General features: G+C 37.7%; 2 protein-coding genes across 3 annotated transcripts in view; one reads left to right on the top strand and one right to left on the bottom strand.

Moving 5' to 3' along the window:
• Positions 1-8,945, bottom strand: part of PDCD10 (programmed cell death 10) — a 49,968-nt gene extending 41,023 nt beyond the window's left edge. For both annotated transcript variants that reach the window (XM_049628589.1, XM_049628588.1), the window contains exon 1: positions 8,819-8,945. The gene's annotated coding sequence lies outside the window, so the exon portion shown is untranslated. The remainder of the gene's footprint in view (positions 1-8,818) is intronic.
• Positions 8,946-9,146: 201 nt separating this feature from the next.
• The window catches only part of SERPINI1 (serpin family I member 1), a 72,398-nt gene continuing 58,385 nt past the window's right edge, over positions 9,147-23,159 (top strand). The window contains exon 1 of the mRNA XM_049628587.1: positions 9,147-9,843. The gene's annotated coding sequence lies outside the window, so the exon portion shown is untranslated. The remainder of the gene's footprint in view (positions 9,844-23,159) is intronic.

The raw sequence follows: 23,159 nt of genomic DNA, 5'->3' as shown, positions 1-23,159 counted from the left end.
AGCCTAGTCCACACCTGCATATCACACACAATGACAACCTCATATTGATATCACAATGTTATACAGCCCACTTTACATAGCATATTTTTAAAACTTTTTCTCCCTCATTTGCCAAAATGGAGACATAAATAAATTACTTGGGCCACCAGAAAAAAAGGTTACACGTCATCCAAAGCAAGTTACAGTATTAGAACACTTAAGAGAATTTGGTCAATAAATAAATTTTAACATTACTTGTCAAGCCTACATTAAAATTACTTTTCATTCTCTTAATGTAAATAGATCAACTTAATAAAAGAAAACTGTGGCCCAGAAGCAGACTGGGTAATGGAGTAAAATTAAGATGCAGTCAAAGACTTCAGGATAATTCATAAAAGGGTATAACCTATATGGGATAATGAATAGCTGACAACAAAATCAAAGGGCTAGTTACCTTTGAGTTACCTAATGGGAAATGGGAACAACAATACAAGTAGCAACAATTGGCTTCTAAGATATTTCTACAAAACTAATTTAGGGGGAAAAATACACATCTCTTTAGTTGTGACAATCCTCAATCTTTTTCCTATCCCAATGCCTAAGTTTCCGTTAAATCCTGGTCTGAATATAAATGAAACATTTGTTGTAGGGCAAGAAACAAAGTTGTCCCCTTGAATATGTTCATCTTTTGCTTATAAAGCTCTTAATCTAGTGGCTCATGAATCACATAATCCCAGAGTAGCCATCAAGTGTCTGAGGGACACCTTTCTATTTTCCTTTTTATCAGTATTTGTGATCTCCTATTTTAATTTCTACAATATGCATTTAAAATACCTTAGAAATTCAACTAAACTCAAATGCTCATACTGTTCCTATGTTCTCTATGCTTGAAGGTATAATTTAAGGAGTCTGTACCACAGGGGCTAGGCCTATCTGCTCTGTATCACTTATAATCTTAGTTATCTAAGATTTACCTTACAGACTCTTAATTGCCTATGGGCCTCTACCAAATACATTGTGTATTTTCTTTACCTTACCTTACCAAATTTCTTTCCACCAAAACATTGCCACAAGGCACTCACATGTTGATAAAATTGTTAGCTGCAGATAACAGACTGAGTAGGTCATGTGCTTAAAACTAGGAGCTAATAAAGACAAGGTTCTATCTTATAACAGTTAACTTCACTTTTAGCTCCTAACTGATCTCCAATACAAATGCTAGGAGTCACAAAAAGAAACGAAGGTATCTGCTTGTATACATACTTCCTCTTGTACCCTTCCTTTGCCAAACTAATTAATTTTTTAAGGAGGGACACCAAAATTAAGGTAGGACCTCAGAAATCTGGTGTTTTGACAACACTGCCAAAATGCCAATTTTATTATGGATAAAGACATCCAGAAAGCATATATATTTCTGAACAAAAAGATCACAGCAAAATTCAAAGTGCTTTGGAATTAAATTAATTAAACCTTGCAACACTATGAACTAGTATAGGGAGCAGTTGCAGCCTAGAGGTCAGGTCTGACTCATTTATCACTCCCAAGTGTTTTTTGTTGTAGCAACCTTATATAAGTCTAAGGAGGCAGCAGGGGTGTGACATCTTAGGGTTTGGTCATTCCTTAACTCCCATCTCCACTGGAGTTCCGGTTCATCCTGAACACAGGGTGGTTGAATAAGGTAGTAAGGCATGTTTCAGTACCAGGGACCACATGGCTAAGTTAGAGAAGGTGTAATTGTTTCTCCTTTGTATCAGCTCTGGCCCAAAATTACCAAACGAATTGATGCATGCAAAAAGTACATAAGAAAAGGGGTAAGAAAGGGTGAAAGATAAAAAGGAAAAATTAGAAAAAATATATATATTAGAAAGGCTAAATGCCCACGTAACAGTTTTTCCATCCCTTTCCCCTAAAGAGAAGATTTGTTACTTTCTCTATCTCCTAGCAGCTAGTACAGTACTTTGGCATAGTCAGGCTAAGTCAGCAAACGCTAGTTGGAGATGTGGTGATGAAGTCAGAAAAAGTCTGTGCCCTTGAGGGTGGTGTCTGGCAGGGAAGAGGAACAATAAAGAAATACGCCATGTAGAGCTGCCGCTCTGCATACCTCCGTGAGTATACCTGCCTCATGTTATACACATACTCACCGAGCAAGTTCAACACCACGTGCATGCTTAACATTTTTTGAAGAAAACAGAGAAAAACAACTATTGAAATACATAGATGTTCATAATTCCATTCCATACACATAAGCCCCAGAATGAAAGACAGAAAAGACATGGATCTGCTATTCCCCCTGCCAGACTCCCAGCTGCAGTACCTCTCACAACGAGTAGCTCACCACACTGTGATGCCCATATTATACATACTACTTTTCCAACATGGCTCTGAATAACAAGTCAAATACTTCACCTACTACTCAAAGGAAAAAGTAAATCTATTCCATGGCTAAAGAAAACTGGCTGGGTTAAAGTTATGTTAGTCTTCAAGGTGTAACTCCCTAAGAGATTTTTTTTAGAGTAAGTTTGAATATAAGTAATTTTTGCCTGCCATACTGACCTTACCATCTAATATAAAAGTTCTCTGTAACTGCAACTCTAAATCTAACTGCCTTCCAATAGAGCTCAATCATTGACATAATTTTTATGGCAATGATTTAAAATATGGTCTCTTGAGTGAGGCAGCTTGGATTCAAATCCTAATTCTAAGCAGTTACTGATTATATATAACCTTGGGCAAGTTGCTTAACCTCTCTGTACTTTAGTTTTCCCATTTATATTGGGGATAATAGTGCATCTACTTCTACTGTTGCAAGGATTATATGGTATCATGTGAAATGCTTAGTCTGATGCCTGGCACTGAGTTACTGCTCAATGAATGCTGCTATCAGATTATATTCCAGCTTATTCTAAACACTTAGAGCAATTTCACATGTAATATATACTCAATAAATATTTGATAAATGAATGAACCAAAGTATTATTATGTAATCCATACTTACTTCTGGTAAACTTATTTCCAAGGCACTGGCCTCAGCAAACAATAGTGACTACCATTTAATATGTTCTACTGTTGTTCCCCAATAATTCATAAGCTTGCTGATAAAATCACCCTTTTTCCTTTTAAATAGTAACACTTGATTCTAAACAACTATAGTAAAGAATGAGATTGAGACTGAATAGATTCAACTTGCTCTTTGGGTAGTAAAGTTACTCAAACCAAAAATATGAATGATCTTGTAAGATTGTAATGCTATATTACATTGAAGATGAAATTCATTTTGTAGCTAAAATTATAAAACTAAATTTTTCCATCTTTCCATAAAAAAAAAAAAATGGACCATCAACTACATTGTTTACCTTTCTGCAAATAAATTATTTCTACTTGCTGCAATAAAAGTGCTTTCATTGGTTACACTGTGATGTGCCCTAAAAATTCAGTACCTAAGACTGTAACTTTCTATTAACATTTCAAATGCAGTCATATACACTAACAATTGCACTCTTTAACTTCTAAATCCCGTTTACAGCTTATTTACTGTGAAATTAGCTTAATATTCTTTGTTTTTAAAATTTTTTAAGTCTGTTTATTTATTTTGAGAGAAACAGAGACAATAGGAGTGGGAGAAGGGCAGAGAGAGGGAGAGAGAATCCCAAGCAGGCTCTATCTATGCTGCCAGTGCAGAGCCCGACATGGCACCTGAACTCACCAAAATAAGCCAGAACCAAGAGGTGAATGCTTAACCAGCTGAGTCACCCAAGTACCCCTAGCTTAATATTCTTCATAACATTACCTATTATCATGACCTTAACAATCTAAAAACATGTAAGAAGCAGTACTTCAGATTTATCCTCCACATATTGGTTATGCTAGGTAAATATGATTTAAAAAAAATTTTTTTTAATGTTATTTATTTTTGAGACAATGCAAAAGGCAGAGTGCAAGCAGTGGAGGGGCAGACAGAGGGAAACACAGAATCTGAAGTGGGCTCCAGGCTCTGAGCTGTCAGCCCAGAGCCTGACGTGGGGCTCAAACTCCCAAACCATGAGATCATGACCTGAGCCGAAGTCGGACGCTTAACTGACTGAGCCACTCAGGCGCCCCATTATGATTGTTTTTAAATCCAAGATTCAAATAACATAAAAACTGACTTTTTAAAAAAGTCAGTTCAGGACTTATCAAAGACATATTTATTAATAAAAACTGAGAGCATCATCAAATTTTAAAGCCAAATACCAGCAATCATTTTTTGACAATATCTTGTGGGACAGGGAATTGGCAAATTCATAAAAGCATATAAGGTTACAGCAACTCAGAGCTGTTGAATTTATTCTGAGATTATTATAGTATTGAAAGGATTAGGAAATTTGTTTTCACGACTAAAACCTAACACAAATTTATCCCTGAAATTTAGTTTGCATGTTTTTAAAATAATGATCTTTTTACTTTCATAAGTATATAGGTTTAAAGTAAATAAGGTATTACCTTAAGACCCAGTGAAATATGAAAATTTTCAAGAAGCCCAAAATATATTAACTTTTTTGAAACAAGCACTACTCAGTTTTACAAAGTCACCATGTCTAAAGCAGGTGATATTAAAAGTAAAATTCAAAAGAAAATGCCATGGTTAAAAAACAAAATGAAACAACAAAGGAAAAAGCAGCATGGATTCTGCTGAGGACAAAATGAGATCACATTAGGGAAGCGTAGAATCCATTAAAAAAAGTCAGTTAGTTTCCTCCACATCTGTATTTTGTTATAATGAATGTTGCCTGCAAAAAGCAGGACAGTGATAAGGTCTCCAAAATGCTCTGTTGTACAGAAAGTTTGCTGTAACAGAATATGACTCCTTTGTCATTTTGCTATAGAAAACGATCTATTCTGATTTTAGAGATCTCCAAAAAAAAACCAAACATCTTTCTACAATTTATTTTTTTAATGTTTATTTTTGAGAGAGAAAGACACAGAGCACGAGTGGGGGTGGGGCAGAAAGAGAGGGAGTCACAGAATCTGAAGCAGGCTCCAGGTTCTGAGCTGTGAGCACAGAGCCTGACGCGGGGCTCAGCTCAAACTCATGAACCGAACCGGAAGACATGACCTGAGCAGAAGTCAGACACTTAACTGACTGAGCCATCCAGGTGCCCCTTTCTACAATTTGTATTATAAAACTTCTGTCATAAGTCCTTCCATCTAAAGGTAGAAAGCGAGTCTGTTTTACTTATTTCTGTATTTTTGTCCCCAGCAGAGTGCTGGAGGCACTGTCCATGGATGTACTCATTCATTCAATCATTTATGCATTCATTCAGTGAGTATTTACTGAAAACTTACTTTGTGCCAGATACTGTGTAAGTAGTGAGGTAAGGCACGTGACAAATGACAGGACCCTACCCAGGTAGCTTATAGTCTAATGAGGGAGACAGACATGTATCACATGAATTACAGAAATGATGGAGTTCCTACTGTGATGATGCTACAAAGGGGAAGTATGGAGTATGATGAAGATACAGTGGGAACTTACTATAGTTAAGTTCTAATTTTAGGAAGGAGGAGTCAAAGAAGGTTGGGAAAGGTTCCCCAGAGGAATGACATTTAAACTGAAATCTGCAAATTAACTAGGAGTTGGCCAGATCTGGGAAGGGGAGGAAGAGCAGTCCAGCAGGGAGATGGTACACGTATAAAGGCTCCCACGTCAGGAAAGAACTTACATATGTAAAAACTGAAAGGTGCAATAAGTAAGAAAGGCTGGGTACAAAGATGGAGAGCTAGGAAGGAGGCAAAGGATAAACTACAGCATTAAACAGAGTAAGAGAATAAGGGTATTTGAATATTTAAGTAATTTTAAGTCCCTTTATCACGTAAAATAAATAAATTTTTTATTAAAAATTTTTTATTAAATAAATATATATTATTATATAAATAAATTATATAAAAAAATTTTTATTAAATAAAATAAATAATTTCAGGCACTGAGTCTTTATTCTATAATATAAAGGTCTACAATCAGAAGACCTGGATTATGCCTTAGTCCCACCAGTCACTAGTTAAATGACCTTACACTTAACCAATCTGAAACTCTTCATTCTCTGTATAAACAGGTACTTAATTATTTTACCTACTGGGGATAGAATAATACAGAGTCCTGTTCTCATGACTTTCTATACTTAAAAATAGATGCATATGGAGACATCCTAAGTCCTGTAAGAGATGATGTCCAAAAGCTGACACCAAGGCTCCTGAAAACAAAAATAAGAACAAATGTGGACACTGGTGAACTACAAACTACGATAAAAACGTAAGTGAACGCATAACTCTGTGAACCCTAACTACTTCAATGTGCAGAGATCCAAAAGGACCACAATATTTTAGCATGTGACTGAAAGAGGATAAATGCAATAAAAACATTATTCCATCACTGCAATATAGATGAAATATCGAAACTGTAATGGACGTCAGAGATGACGAGTAATGACAGAACTGAAACAAGGAGAAAAATTAACACATACTGAACAAGTGCATTAAATTAATTTTACTTATTTCCAAATTTTTCTGACTTTTGGGTCAAAAGCTCATTCCACAACTTCATAGCTGCATGCCAAAAGTTAGAGAACTCACTTTACACTTCCCCAACAAAAAAACAAACATCTACACTGCCATCTAGAAAACATATTAACACTCTTGCTTTACTATCACTAACTCATGTTCAGTTTACAGTCTATGTAAACTACCATATCCTTCCAATATAGCATAGTTATCCCCACATAAATTTTCTACTTGTTTAGTTGATCTTCCTTTCCTTGTGTCCTGCATTACTCATGGTGCTACGTTATTCCTAGAATTCCAACTTCATTCTATAGTATCAAACCTCCACTTTATTTTAAACGTTATGTTAACTTCTAGACCATCTTAACTTCAGTCATACGGGGAACAATATATCTCTAATCCTATAAAATGTTTCTGCATTCAAAAGTCAAACACTGTTGATAATATTTTCAGAGTACATTAAAAAATCAGCAGTTTCAATGGTTAACATATACAGTAGTAAACCATGATTAACTATTAGCTAGATACCTAAGTATTGTATATAAACTTATCACAAAGAAATTCTGATGTCAAAAAACATACACCTAAAAGTCTATTAAGGAACTATCCAATAAGAACATTCATACATGGTCACACTAACAATTATAAAGGAGAAGACTGTTACAAGCAGACTGCTTTCTGCTTAATACAAAATGTAAACGTCCGATTTTCCCATTCTTTAACATAAAATAGAATGAATTAAAAGTCGTAAGTAATGCTAAGAAAAATAAAATAAGTAAGTGCCTGACGTTTTTACACACATGCACGTGCACATACCCACACCAGGGTCAAGAAAATCAAGGGGAAAGTAGAGATCAACAAAAATGTGATGTTACTTCCAAAAAATGCAACGTATATTCTTTTCTAATAATGTGCACACTATACTCTCTTGTTGCTGTTATTATTTGAAAAAAAGTGTAAAATAAGTTTTTTGAAAGAATTCCTACGCTACTGTTGTCAGTTTTACAAAATGAGAGTAAAAACAGTCCTACAGTAGGAAGGGAAAGGAATGCCTTGTAACTATAAGGATGGGATATATTTTTTCGACATTCTCCTATCTCATTATCTGTTTAAAATGGTGGTACAGGGGCACCTGGGTGGCTCAGTGGGTTAAGTGACAGACTCTTGGTTTCAGCTTAGGTCATGATCTCAGGGTTCGTAGGTTCAAGCCTCCAGTTGGGCTCTGTGTTCACAGCTCAGAGCTTGCTTGGGATTCTGTCCCCCTCTCTCTGCACCTCCCCCACTCGCTCTCTCTCTCTCTTAAAAATAAGTAAACATTAAAAAAATAAAATGGCGGTACAGTTCATCACTTAATATACTTCTAATAAGTAAGTTGAAACTCAACATTATTTTTCCAAAAAGTTAGAATGTGTCCTTCTTTTATTGAGGAATTTCTCTAACTCAAAAAACTCTTCACTTCACAAAGGGCTTCTTAAAAATGCACAAAATGCATTACTTTGCGATTTTCCCCCACTCACTTCAAAAGACCACCAACCTCTCTACCCCTTTTCTTTCTGGTGCGGCAGCTCTATTCAGAAGCGGGATTACAACTGGATTAGATCAGATCTGTCCCTACGTGTGTGACCTTGGGCACGTCATTTATCCCTTCAGTTTCTCATTTGCATCTTTGAAACGGTATCTTTGAAAACAGAACGGGTGTAAAGATACCTTGGGACTTATATCTAGGAGGGTTAAGGTTTTCTGCTCAGAGGCAAAACTGCCTCCTTAGAGGGGCCACATCATGAAACTAGAACTGAATCCGTAGGTCTCTGTCAACATTTGACTCTTCCTTCTACAGTTCTCTTCTTTCAAAGGGCATAACCTGAGTCACCTCAAGAGCAGACTCCCAAGCGCCCCTTCCCTCCTCCACTCCTTCCCTATCCTACTTCTAAAGCAGGGGGAAAACAGCAGCCACATCTCCCCGCCCCAAGCCACACCTTCAGAGGACCCCACCCCAGACACATCCGCCTTCTCCCTTCTCCGGGGGCACCAAAGGCCAACCTCGCCCTTCCCCTCCCGCCCCCACCTAGAGGAGACTTCCTGGAGGCGTTCAAGGCCCGAGCAGGGCAGGCAGCATTTACAAACCCGCTTTACGCCACTCGCGTAGGGTAACCTCGCTTACGCCCATAGGGCCCCGTTCCCAGCCCCGTCCGCTCCGCCTGCCAGAACCAAGCCCAAGTGCCTCAGCCACGGCCCCTGTGTGACCCCAGACCTCTTCTGCTCCGCTCGGGGCTACAGAGACTGGGAAAGAACAGCCACACCTTACCGGCAACTGAGGCACTGACTTCACTTCCCACCTTTGGAGCCCTCTTCAACTCCCGGATCAATTCACTCCGGCGACGCCGGAAGGACCCGAGAGGAACCAGGCGTTGTCCGGAATCCTGCCCAGCCGGAGTCGCGCAGGGGCCTATGGGGACTCGTAGTCCCACTCGCCGGCGTCGATTGCAATTCCTGCACAAGCAAGACTACAACTCCCGGCAGGCCGTGCGGTAGAGCCTAAGGCGATGGGTGGGGACACTTCTACCCAATAAAAGGACAGTTCCCTGCTTTTGCGGGAGGAGGTGAGACGGATAGAGAGGGTGCTTGAAAAGCGGGGGGAAGGGAGGGGTCAGCGCTCACCTGCGCCAATCAGGGTGCTGGGTCGGCCCTGCCAGCGACTCACCCATTGTGGGGGCGGGCTAGCGGAGCAGAGGAAGGAAGGGGGTTGGGGAGAGAGATTGAGGTGGGGAACGAGGGGTGGCTGAGCTGTGGGCGCTGCATCGGGGGGAGAGGAAGCAACGCGGGAATCGCCGGCAGAGAGGGAGGGGGCTCTGTGGGGATGCGCTCAGGCCGGAGGGGCAGCTTCCCCGAAAGCGGTAGAGCCCCAAAGACACCAGGCGGCCAGACCTGCGGGTCGCGGAGGAGTAGAGTGAGCCTGGGCTCCTCGAGGAGGCTTCCGGGCCAGGGAGGCAGCTCCAGGTGTGAGGCCACTGACTGAGGAGAGAAGGGTCCCCAGGGAAAGGGAAGGGGCAGAACAGCTGCAGAAGTGCAGGGAGCGGGAAGGTACTAGGGCAGCAGCTTCCCGCCGCCACCAGCCGGGGCAGCAGCAGGAACAGCAGTGGGAGGAGCAACAGCTGCCGAATTCACCAACTAGAGGAGGGGGAGGCGGGGCTTAGTTCACTGTAGCAGCCTGAGGCGCAGTCTGGACTGTAGTTTCCCGGGAGAGACGAGAGCAGGAACACGAGCGGAGCGGAGCGCAGTCCTCCGAGCATCAGCTCCAGCATCCCACCAGGGGTTGCAGGTGTGTGGGAGGTAAGCGTGGGTGCCTCTTCTGGGCGTCCTCATACTGCCCAGGAGAAAGCGTCTTCCAATAGGAATTCTGTCAAGGCACAGGTAGAGTCTCTGACTCGGGTTAGGGAACGGGTGCGAACCCTTTTAGATGAAATACGTACATTTTGGACTTTGAAGGGGGGAAAAAGCAAAAGGTGGCTAGATTGTGGGTATAAAGGGCGTGGTTAAGTGTTTTTGGCGTGAGTTACACCATTAAAACTGTTTTGGGAGATCTTAGGATTTAGGGAAACCCGGATAATTGAAGATGAGGTTGATGGTATCTGGGTAGGTGCGTAGCTGGTTAAAAAAAAAAAATGTCATTGATATAGAATTACTTCAGAACTCTTTCACTAGGAAAATAACTTTGCATTCTTCTTCAGTGTCTACCCCTTACGTTTTATCAGATTGTCCTACCACCGACCTGTTTTCCAGGGTGGTTTACTGCAGGTTCCTAAAATTGAGAGATCTGTATTAAGCAAGCAAATGCAGGCAGAATAATCAAGATGACTAAACCTATCAGAAGTATAACTTTGCCAGCGATAATGTAAAAATGTTTTAATGGATGGATACTTAGCTTTCCTTCCAGTGGCTCTAGAATATTGGAACAAAGACCAGGACTCAGCCTACAGTGGGAACATATGGTGTATTTCGTTGCTGCTTCTTATTCTCTCATTTGGGTCTGGTAATATTTATGCATTTGAAAAAAAAAAAACTAAAGTACAAGAAAAGCTGTGCGAGGATCTTTTCTGTTAAGGGGGTATGTGCTAAATGGTTACCCTTAGTGTGTGTCGTGATGGGTTCAGGCTTAAAGCACATGTAATAGTATCATAAAAAAATAGTTTATTCTTGGTATTAAACCATGTACAATTTCTCTGAATGTTATTAAATACCTGTGGATGAAAATATGTTTTAATACTAGGTAAAGGTGAAAGTCATACCTACCTTTGTGCAACTATGATAAAATTGCAGGCTTTCTTTTTAGAAAGTATGTAAATAGCTATTTTCCTAGTCATTTTCTTTTTGTTTCCAAGGTTCTCCAGATTACACGGCTTTTAATCATAGTAGCATATTGCAGCACGTTTTCCTTTGAAATGCTTTCATTGTGACAGTTGTGTATTCCAGGGTCAGGGTGAATAATTTGGATTTTTTTTTTTTTTTTAACTAGGGCCAATACAGTGGGGTAATTATCTTCTGTTTTCTGGTTTTCATGCTTTCCTCATTTACTTAGTATTTCAGGATTTTATTTTTGTAAAGCACACACAGTTCCTTTTTCAAAAAAAAAAAAAAAAATGGCCAGAAGGAATTCTCTTTATAGATTAAAGTTCTATCCTACTGAGTGCTACTACTGATAAGCCTAAATGACTTATCAGTATATTTACTCCTCCCCTCCAGCACCCCCTGCCACATTCTTATACGCCAGAGAAATATATACACGGACAGATCTTAGAAAAACAGCCGCTTTTAGATTGTCCCCAAGCAAATCAGGTATTAGAAGCAGCAAAGAGCTTAGAAAAAAGAAAAAGCAACAGTAGCCACTGAACTTAGCAGTCGTGGTAAGGATCTGAGTTTATCTTTGCTATATATCACAGGCGAGTTTATTAATCCACGTAGCTGAAAAGACACTATGTAACTGATTTTAGGAGAAAAAAATGAGTACTAGAATATAGTGAGGCTTTGAAAAGATTGTTTTTACCCTTGTTATTTGTCATTCTGTGGATTGTTCTGAATTAGTCTTAGAATCTTTCTTAGTCTCTGCTACCAATTGATTCTGTGAAACTGAACACCCGCTGTCACTGATTTATTTACTCCATGTAATAATAACAATTAATAGTAATTGGCAATGAAGTTCTTTCAAAGCCTATATTAAAAGATCTTTTGAAAGAGTTTGGTTGGGAATCAGTTAATAATCAAGTAAATGGGATAGAAAAAAAAATCAAAACAGTTGGAATTCAGATGTACTCTGAATCCCAACTATTTCTAGGTCTTCTGCTGTGAGGTATCATAAAGGATAGAGTCTCATTAGGAATGACTGAGTTTGTAGTATTAAAGTACTGGATTTTTCTCCTGCTTCCAAGATTTGGATCCTTTTTATTATGTCAGTGAAAGAGATTGGGTTCCTGTATCATTTGGGAGTAAGACCATGTTTTTATAAGGGAGAAATCTTTAGCAATATATAGTACTTAGGTATTTGTTACCTTGAACTTGTGTCAAGAGATTTTAAATTGGTGTTCACGTTAAATCTCATATACTATGAAGTCTTCTTGACTGTATGTTACTGGTGTTGAGATGATTGTTCATGTCACAGTTTATAATTTTATGTAAAGTACTACCTAGGTAAAAAGCATATTATTTGTTCTGCTCTTGATTTTTACTATTTGTATATGGCTATTAGTGAGCATATGATGAGAAAGAAAAACCAACAGTGCAGAATGTCTCTCTGGAATGGATAGTGCTCTGGAAATCACTATTTTTTTTAGCCAAAAGACTTGGTTAATTTCGAATTGCAATATATTTTGAACTTTTTTTAAATACAGGATTCTGACTGTAAGTTTATTGAGTGAAAATAATTGAGTAGCATAGATTTCTCTAACAGGAGGATTCACTGATGCATGCAGCACAAAAGAGCGAGACTTAAAGGTTCAAGATCAAATGGTTTTGGTGTGTTGGGAGGCTGATTTATAGAAGGAGGTAGATATGAAAAATGCTGTTTGATAAACAGCTTGAGAAACTGCCCTTAGCAAGAGAGAAAAGAGATTTGATCTGTATTGTTAAATGCCTAGAAGTGATTTCATGGCCTTTTCTCCCCCCAATCATTGCTGGAAGCCTATACCCATTGTGGGAGACAATACTTTCCTATATTGCATTTTACAAGACCAGTGCTCTAACCCCTGAGATACGGAGCCTTGTTTCCTATATTGCATTTTAAACTGGAGTCAGACTGGCAATAATTCATTAGATATTGAGTGATCGTGGGTTATTAACGCAGAGCAAAAAAAGATCCACTGTGTATATATTCACTTCGAAGTGACTGAATTATTTGGACATAATATTAAAAAGAAGTAAGAACCCAAAAGGTGTTTTCCCCCTTAGTAACAGAGATACTTGAACCAGATACTAAAGATGAGCAAGAGCATCCCCCTCCCCCTTCTTCCATCAAACTTCAAAGGTTAATTACTGCTTTGGGGGATCAGGATTAATTATACAATGGTAACAATTTGTTTTTGTTTTGTTTTCAATCTAACGTCTTCAAAATTTAGTCCTTAAATTTTGGTAAGTGTGTTTGAACCAAGTAGGTTATTAGCTTCTAGAGACCACATACTTCTTTTCTATCTCCTGCTCATTCTGAGCATCTTGTGTCATGCTCAGCATAAAGTAGTGGCCCTATAATCGCTTACTGAATTAGAACTACTGGCTAAGACTTTTTAATGTACACATTGAGACATTTTGCGTTTTGATAGACAAGGGTTAAGTTGACCTCGCAGAATAGTTACTATACATTAGCCTTTCTGAGAATGCCTTTGTGCTGGTTGGCCTTTGCAGAAGTGTCCATTGAGCCCAATTTCATTCAGACAGTGTGGGTTGCAAAGACTGATCTACAACTTTGTGTGGTACCATTTCTAAATTCATCCCAGAGATAGGGAATGTGTATGAGGGGAAAGGGCTCTCCCACTGGTGACAACCAAGTTTGCATTTCCAGCCAGGTCAGTCTATGGATCAACACAATTTGACCTAAGTAAAATACCTTTGCTGAAGCTTACCCATGAAACACACATTTCATTCCATAAAACCTGAATTTATTCTTCCATTTTTATAGTCATTTGTTAAAAAAAAAAAAAAAAAAAAGCAAGAAGAAAGGAAGTCAGACTGTATTTAAGTACATGTGGAATTGGGCATTTATTGTCTTTTGCATTTAAGCTTCCAGAAACAGATTAATCTGATTAGTGTAAGAATGAAGAATTCAAATGTGATTTTTCTTCTATTACTCCAAAACCTGGAGAATTTGAGTTAGTTGTCAGTAGTTCTTTAGTAGTAAATTTAATATAACATATTTACCTGCCTTTTCTTTGCTTTTTAACATAGCTTTGCTAGCATGCAAATAGATACAAATTGCTTAGAACTCATGATTGATTAACCTTCCTTCTTCATGTTCCTTTGGCATGACTCTTCATGCTTAGCATTGTGCCTTGTGTAGAATTAGCTGAGTTTGTAACTGTCTTCCTCACCAGATGCTGAGTAACTTCAGAACTGTTTCATTTACCTTTCTATTTAAGAGCCTTATATAAAGTCTATCCTTGGTAACAATTTATTTAAATGTTTGATTACCTATAGAGAAACATAATTTTACATTTTTCACAAACAAATACAACTAAAAAGGGGATTGTTTCTTGGACCTCTCTTTTAGCACCAAATGCAGCCCTTTGCCCACAACCGTTGCTTATATAGAGTTAAATATAAATACTGATGTCTATTGTGACATTGTGAATGAACAGAGCAAATGTTGCTATTAATTGCAACATTGCATAGGCGTGTACTTCAGATATAAATTTATTAATTGGATGCCTTTTGGCATTGTCTCTCTTTGCCTCTAAAATTTTGCTGACTTAAAGATGTACTTTTAAGTAACATTCCCCACACATTCATATACACACGGTCTATGGCTTTTCTTCTTGATACATAAAAACAGAGACTTAGAGAAAAACAGATAAATGTTACATGAAGCTTTGTCGTAACAAATTTAACTGGTCTTGAATGTTCAATTTTTAGTGAAATGGTTGCATTGGGAGGCCTTATTCAGGCTTATTAAACCTAAATTATATAGATATTTGTCATTTTGAGCCAGCAAGGGGAAGGGTTGAATTTGGCATTCACAGGGCTCTGTGCTAGCCTTCTGTACATCATAGCTACTGAAATGTGCATGGTACTCCAACTCCAGCCACTGCTTCAAGACCCCCTTCTGGTTCACCCTAGGAAAGGAGCCTTCTGAGCTCCTCCCAGCTTCTAATTTAGTGTGGGAAGGAAGGCAGTTAGAATTTACTTTGATTTAATAATCTCATTTTCCTAAGTGTACTGTTTTTCCCCGATAAATCTCATACCAGAGTTCTCAATAACAGTAACTGAAGGGTCACAAAGTGATTTCTATGGCACAATCTAGTAATTCAGTGAGTACCTAACAACTTGGAGTCCATTTCCTTCCCACCGTCTTGGCTTCTTTTGAGTGGGCCCACAACAGTTCACTGGAATACTTTTGATATGTTACCCACATTGGATTGCTTCTGTCATTTTCTTGATAACTTAAATTTGCTTTGAAAAACTAACTAGTATGGAAACCAATTTGACAATAAATTCATATATTGAAAAAAAAAGAAAACTAACTAGTTTTATTTGAGGTCTTTAACCCTATGTAACTTGAAGTGTTAGTTAACTTTACTTTTTCCATCTTTTAATAGTGTGCTGTAAACACTTTATTATAATGTATAATTTTAATTGTTGGGTACTTCAAAAAGCCATCAAAAATCATTGAAGAAATCAATGTTTTTTAAGATACAGTCAGCCTTCCAGTTAAACCTGTATACAAAGCATCTTAAATTGCTTACAGATATCAAATCACTTGTTCTATGGTCAAACTAAGTTAAACTGTATTTTATAAGTCACTTGACATCTAATACTGGATAAAATTTTAATAATACCAGTATCCTGACAGTCACATAACAATGGTATAATTTTTGTTTTTGCTAAGTCAGGGAACTTTTTACAAATTGTATTAAAAATAAAATGCTGGAGAGCCTGGGTGGCTCAGTTGGTTAAGCATCCGACTTCAGCTCAAGTCATGATCTCGTGTTTGTGGGTTCAAGCCCCACATAGGGCTCTGTGCTGACAGCTCAGAGCCTTGGAGCCTGCTTTGGATTCTGTGTCTCCCTGTCTCTCTGCCCCTCCCCCACTCATGCTCTGTCTCTCTCTCTGTCTCAAAAATAAACATTAAATAATAAAATGCCAATAATCCAAAATTATAAACGCCTAATCATAATTATTTGTTTTTTAATTATAAGAACAGATTTAGTTAATAATTACTAATATAAAGTTAAGTATTTTGAAGGAGAAAGAAATCTTATTTTCAAGATTATTAAAAAGCAAATTCTTAGTCATATGGCCCAAAAGTAATTGACAATTTAAAAAAGTTTTACAGTACGTATCAACTAGAAATGCTTTCAGCTTCAAGTTTTATGTACAATTAATATAAAACAATAGGGATTTATTATTCTAGAACAAGAGGTCTAGAAGTAGTTGTTCACTTTTTTGTTTAGAAACTCAGTGTCGTCAAAGTTTTGTGCTCATGCTTTTTCTCGTACTTGCTGCACGTAGGGTGTTCCTCCTGATCCAGATATCATCTTCTACTTCAAGGCAGGAAGAATAAGGAATGGCTGTACCTACTGAGTGTTTCTCTTTTAGTCAGGAAATAAAAGCTTTCCCAACAACCTGTTCCTGCAAATGTCCAACGTGGACCTACTGGCATATGGCATGTGGATGCCTCTAGCTTTTTTTTTTTTAAAGTTTATTTATTTATTTTTGAGACAGAGAGAGACAGACCATGAACAGGGGAGGGGCAGAGAGAGGGAGACACAGAATCCGAAGCAGGCTCCAGGCTCTGAGCTGTCAGCACAGAGCCCGACGCGGGGCTCCATCTCACGGACCGTGAAATCATGACCTGAGCCGAAGTCGGATGCTTAACCAACCGAGCCAACCGGCGCCCCTGGATGCCTCTAGCTTTAAGAGAAGCTTAGGTATCAAGGACTTTTGGCCTTTGCGGTGGATAAAGCAGGGAAACAGTAGCTTGAGAATAATTTGGGGGTAATGAGTCAATAGTTTCAGCTGTAGTCTCATAATTAAGACCATGTTAACTTTAAATTGTATTTCTTCTCATTCTAACTTGGCCGACTGTTTGTTGTTTCACCCGGGTTAGAAAAAGCTAACCATCTTATACCACGTTTTCATTTCTGTAGCTACCAAACTTCAAGTCTCTGGGCCAAGGCATTCCTCACAGACTGATGGTATCTCTGGTTAAAAGGTCATCTGGCCCATACAACATTTAATACTTGTCCTATACTTTTTATCACAGATGTAATAACACCTGAAAGGATGATTCTCTTATAAATCTACTTTAAATTTCAAGGTAACAATGAAGCTCCATATAGACTGTATTTGAGAATATAGATATAATACAAATGAAAGAACAATTAAATATTAGATTCTTTTTTAAGATTTGTTTAGCTGCCTGAAAAAGTAAAATAAGCCAGTTTCATAGAGAGGAACTCACTCTAAAAGATTTTAATCCTGGAGGCGTCTGGGTGGCTCAGTTGGTTAAGCGTTCAACTATGGCCTAGGTCATGATCTTGCCGTTCCCGAGTTCGAGCCCCGCATCAGGCTCTGTGCTGACAGCTCAGAGCCTGCAGCCTGTTTCAGATTCTGTGTCTCCCTCTCTCTCTGCCCCTCCTGGGCTTGCGCACTCTCTCTCTCTCTTTCTCAAAAAAATAAACATTAAAAAAAAAAAAAAAGATTTTAATCCTGGAAATGATGTTATTACTCATTGCTAAAATGTGAAACATATCATCAACATCCATACAGTAATTATTATCTAAATTTTGACTAATTCTTACAGTGACAAATCTTTGATTTATGGTTTTCATAAACTGTGATTCCTTGAGGTTAGGAAAGTCTGAGGAAAGAACTGAAACTGAGAAAATGGAAATAACTATATAGTTTTTCTACATTAAAAAAACTCATAAGGAAAGATGTTGACTGTAGAGTCTTATATAGCAGTTGTCTGAATTTCTCTATCAATATCTTTATTTTTCAATTTTTACATTTCTGTCATTTGATTTCAGGTGAGTGGCTGTATTGTGTCAAAATTCTCCACATAGGGGCACCTGGTGGCTGTGTCGGTTAAGCATCTTATTCTTGATTTTGGCTCAGGTCATGATCTCACGGTTCGGTTCATGGGATTGAGCCCTGCACATCAGGCTCTGCTCTGAGGCGGAACCAGTTTGGGATTCTCTCTCCCTTTCTCTCTGCCCTTCCCCACCACTCATGCTCACTCTTTCTCTCAAAATAAATAAATAAACATTAAAAAAAAAAAATCTCTTCAGATACAGTCATATTTAAATTTCTAAGCTACTTTCACAATCTGTAGCATGGGGTTGGTGCCTCACAGAGATACAACAAAATGTATAAAGTCACTTTTTCCTTGGCATGATCTTTTGTCAATAAAGTTAACAAAAAAAGACATGTGAGACATATTTACATAAAAACAAAGATATGTGACTTAGGACTGATACTACAACAGCTACTATGGTAGAATTCCAGAAGAAGAGGAAATTGAGCTAATGTGGCGGTCAAGGAAGGCTTTGAGAAAGACGTAGGGTAGTGTGGTGTGTTGGTTAAGAGCACAGAGTGGCACACTACGGCCTATAGGCACACTACCTTTTTGGTAAATGAAATTTTGGTAAATGAAACACAGCTGTGCCCATCATTTACATATTACGAAGATTGCTTTCTTGCTACACCAGCAGAGTTGAGTCATTGTGATAAAGACCATATGGCCCAAAGCCTAAACTATATCATATCAGGCCCTTTAAAAAAAAAAAAGAAAAAAAAGAAAAAAAGTCTGTCAACCACTGGTTAAGAATGTGGGTTCTGCAGGGGCACCCGGGTAGCTTAGTCTGAGTGTCTGACTCCTGATTTCAGCTCAGGTCATGATCCCAGGATTGTGGGATCGAGCCACACATCTGGCTCCACACTAAGGGTAAAGCCTGCTTAAGATTCTCTCTCTCCCTCTGCCCTTCTCCCCTGCTCTCTCTTTCTAAAATTAAAAAAAAAAAAAAAAAAAAGAATGTGGACTCTGCAGTCAAAACTGAGTTCAAATTTGGTTTTGTAATCTGTAACTTGACTCAAGTGCTGTTTATGTTGCTATAATGAGATTTCACACAAAGTGCCTTGCAGAATACCTGCCATGCTCATAAATGTTATTTTATTAAATGTTAGATTTATATTATGATTTATTATTTTAAGTGAACAATAACTTGTAATTCAAATAGGAACTTTCAACTCTAAGTACTCCTTAATGCTAAAATAAATGTTCAGGAAACTGGGAAGGATGTCATCTAATTGTAACCAAATTTTCAAGTGTGGCACAAAATATTGTATAGGGATAATAAGATTGATAATAGAACTGAAACAACCTCAATATACGGAAAAGTATAGCCCAGACTTTAAAATACAATTAAGACTGAACAGCATATTGGATATTGTAGGAAGCCATGCCAGTCAATTAAGAAAGAAATTAAGATACTTAATTGAAATTTAGAAGAAAATGAGATTTAAAAGGGAATATACTACAGAAGAGGCATCACTACCAATCTTATAGAAATAAAAGATTATTAAGGAATACTATGAACAATTATATGGCACAATTAGATGAAATGGGCAAATTGCTACCAAAAGACAAACTATCAAAGCAGAAGAATAGAGAAGGTGAATATATACTCAGAAATCCCCCCAACAAAATACTAGCAAATCAAATCTGGCAACAAATAAAAATTATACACCATGATCAAGTGGGATTTATTCTAGGGATTCATTCTAGGTTAGTTTAACATGAAAATCAACCAGTATAATACACCATATCAATAGAATAAAAGGCACATGATCATCCCAATAGACACAGAAAAACATTTCACAAAATCCAACACATTTTCATGTTGAAAACATTCAACAAATGAGGAATAGAAAAGAATCTCCTGGGGTGCCTGGGTGGCTCAGTTGGTTAGGTGTCTGACTTTGGCTGAAGTCATGATCTCACGGTTTGAGTTTGAGCCCCGCGTCAGGCTCTGTGCTGAGGGCTTGGAGCCTGGAGCCTGCTTCAGGTTCTGTGTCTCCTTTCTCTGCCCCTCCCCCACTTGTGCTCTGTCTCTCTCTGTTTCTCAAAAATAAATAAATGTAAAAAAAGAAAAGAAAAGAATCTCCTAACCTGATAAGAGACATACAAAAACCCAACAGCTGACATCATTCTTAATGGTAAAAGACTCAATATTACTTCAAGATCAGGAATAATAAGGATGTTTGCCCTCACCTTCTATTCAACATTGTGTAGAGGTTCTAGCCAGGGTAGTTAGGCAAGAAAGAGAAATAAAAATAAAAAAAAACCCAGATTGGAAAGGAAGAAGTCAATCTATCTATTCACAGATGAAATGATCTTGTATATAGACAACCCTAAGAAATACACACACACACACACACACACACACACAAAACTATTAGAACTAAAAAATAAGTTCAGCAAGGTTGCATGATATAAGACCAAGATAAATTGTATGTTTGTATACTAGCAATGAACATCCAAAAACAAAATTAAGAAAAATAATACAATTAAAATAGCATCAAAAAAATTTAATACTTAGGAAGTACAAGACTTGTACACCAAGAACATAAAATGATGTACAAAATATCACTAAAAGAGAGTAAAGAAGACCTAAATAAATTGAAAGATATCTCATGTTTATGGATTGAAACATTCATTGTTAAGATGGTGCTTATTTCCTAAATTTATCTGCCAATCCAGTGCATCAAAATAGATCTTTCTTGGAAAAATTGACAAGGTGATCTTAAAACTTAATGTGAAAATGCAGTGTACCTAAACATACATTTATTAGTGGAGTAGCACTGAGAGTTCAGAAACAAACCTTACATATATGGCCGATTGATTTTTGACAAGAGAAAGGACAGTCTTCAACAAATGGTACTGAAACAAGTGGACATCCATATGCAAAAGAATGAAATTGGACCCTACCTCACACCATATACAAAATATGTGACACAAAATGGATCACAGACCTAAACAAATGAGCTAAAATTATAAAATGCTTACAAGAAAATATAGAAGTAAACTGTCACCACCTTGTATTAGTTTTCTTAGATATGACACCAAAAGTACAAGTGACAAAAGAAAATATAGACTTCATCAAATTTAAAACTTGTGTTTCAAAGGACACAGTCAAGAAAATGAGAACACAAATCATAGAAGGGGATTAAATATTTGCAAATCAAATACTTGGGAAGAGACTTCTAGCCAAAGGGCATAAAGCGCTTTTTTATAATTCAAAAATAAAAGACAACCCAATTAAAATAAGCAAAGGAATTGAGTAGAAATTTCTTTCTCCAAACAAGATACACAAATGCCTAATAAGCACAGGAAGATACAGAATAGTGGTCACTAGAAAAAAGGCAAATCAAAACCACAATGAGATATTACTTCACATCCATTAGACAGCTAAAATAAAAAAGACAATAACAAGTATTAGGATGTGGAGAAAATTGAACCTTTATAATGTTGGCATTATAAAATAGTGCAGCCACGTTGGAAAACAATTTGGCTAGTACTCAAAATGTTAACCATATAGCTAGCCTATGACCTAGCAATTCTACTCTAGGCATATGCCTAATAAAATTGAACAAAAAAAATATCCACACAAAAACTTGTACACAAATGTTCATAGCCGCGTTATTAATAGTCAGAAAACAGGGGCAGCTGGCTGGCTTAATAGAGCATGGGGACTCTTTATCTCAGCGTCGTGAGTTCAAGCCCCACATTGGGTGTGGAGCCTACTTTAGAAAAAAAATGTCAAAAAGCAGAAACAGCCCACTGTCCCTCAATGAATGGATAAACAAAATGTATAGCCATACGTAGAATATTATTTGACCATAAAACGGATTGAATAACAAATGCTACAACATGAATGTCTCTTAAAAACAGTAGGCTATACAGAAAAAGCAAGACACAACAAGGTATGTTTTGTATAAAACATTCAGAATAGGCAAATCGATAAAGACAGAGAATAGGTTAATGCCAAGAGACATGGGAAATGTAGAGTGACTTCTAATGGTTATGGGGTTTCTTCCTGGGATAATGAAATGTTCTAAAATTAAATAGTGGTGATGGTACAGCTTAATGAGTACATTAAAAACCACTAAATTGTATACTTTAAAAGTGTACATATAAAAGTGTAAGTGAGGGGCGCCTGGGTGGCGCAGTCGGTTAAGCGTCCGACTTCAGCCAGGTCACGATCTCGCGGTCCGTGAGTTCGAGCTCCGCGTCAGGCTCTGGGCTGATGGCTCGGAGCCTGGAGCCTGTTTCCGATTCTGTGTCTCCCTCTCTCTCTGCCCCTCCCCCGTTCATGCTCTGTCTCTCTCTGTCCCAAAAATAAATAAAAAACGTTGAAAAAAAAAAAATTTAAAAGTGTAAGTGAATACAGTTGAGCCTTGAACAACACAGGTTTGAACTGCATAGGTCCACTTATGTGGCAATTTTTTGGTATAGTACCATAAATCTATTTTCCTTATGATTTTCTTAATAGTTTCTCTAGCTTACTTTATGGAAAGAATATAGTATGATACACACACACACACACACACACAGTATGTATTAATTGACCTTACTTTCCTCTGTGTTTTTGATTTGAGTATTTGATGCAGAATATTATTAACATTTTTCTACCATAGGTAGAATCTTAGAAAAATTTTAACATCTGGTTTTAAGACAATAGCAGCAACTATATACATGTCATTTATTCCATGATTTCATAGTCCTGGTCTTGAAATCTTGATTCTCATTAGGTTGCAAGGAAATATACACTTTTTTGTTGTTGGAGGTGATGGTGGTGGTGGTACGTATGACTGAGAAGATTGCTGTTTTTTCTTCTGCACGCTGAATCGTACCTTAGCTGGATAAGCAGTTTTGAGTCATTAATTCTGTATACATTAATCTATTACCTTCTATTATTAATTATGAAGTGCTGCAAAAAAGCAGCAAGGCTTTATCAGTAAGGCTTTCAGTCAACAGTGGACTATTGGTGAGTTTTGGAGGAATCAAAAGTTATACACAGATTTTCAACTGCACCAAGGTCAGAGCCCCTAACTCTCGCATTGTTCAAAGGTGAACTGTATATTATAAAATTGAAAAAAAAAAATAGGGAAGAGTTACAGAAGATTGAACTGTAAGGAACCCAGACTAGCAGATGAAATCGAAGGAAATATCCTTATTTTATATAATTTCGTCTCAGAACACCAGGTGAAATTAATGAACAGAGACCAAGATCTGGCCACACTTTGTTCAAGTTGTTTGTTTTTATTTTAAAATGAAGGGGAGAGGGAACCTAAGGAACAACAAACAAAAATGAAGGGAGTGGAAATCAGCTTGTCGTCAGACTTTTCTGCAACACTTAGTAATGGAAGGTAATAGACTTCTACAG

Source organism: Panthera uncia, chromosome C2, assembly GCF_023721935.1.
Source record: "Panthera uncia isolate 11264 chromosome C2, Puncia_PCG_1.0, whole genome shotgun sequence".
NCBI classification, from domain to species: domain Eukaryota; kingdom Metazoa; phylum Chordata; class Mammalia; order Carnivora; family Felidae; genus Panthera; species Panthera uncia.
Note: the sequence above shows the minus strand (reverse complement) of the source record. Positions and strands in the feature narration are given on the sequence as shown.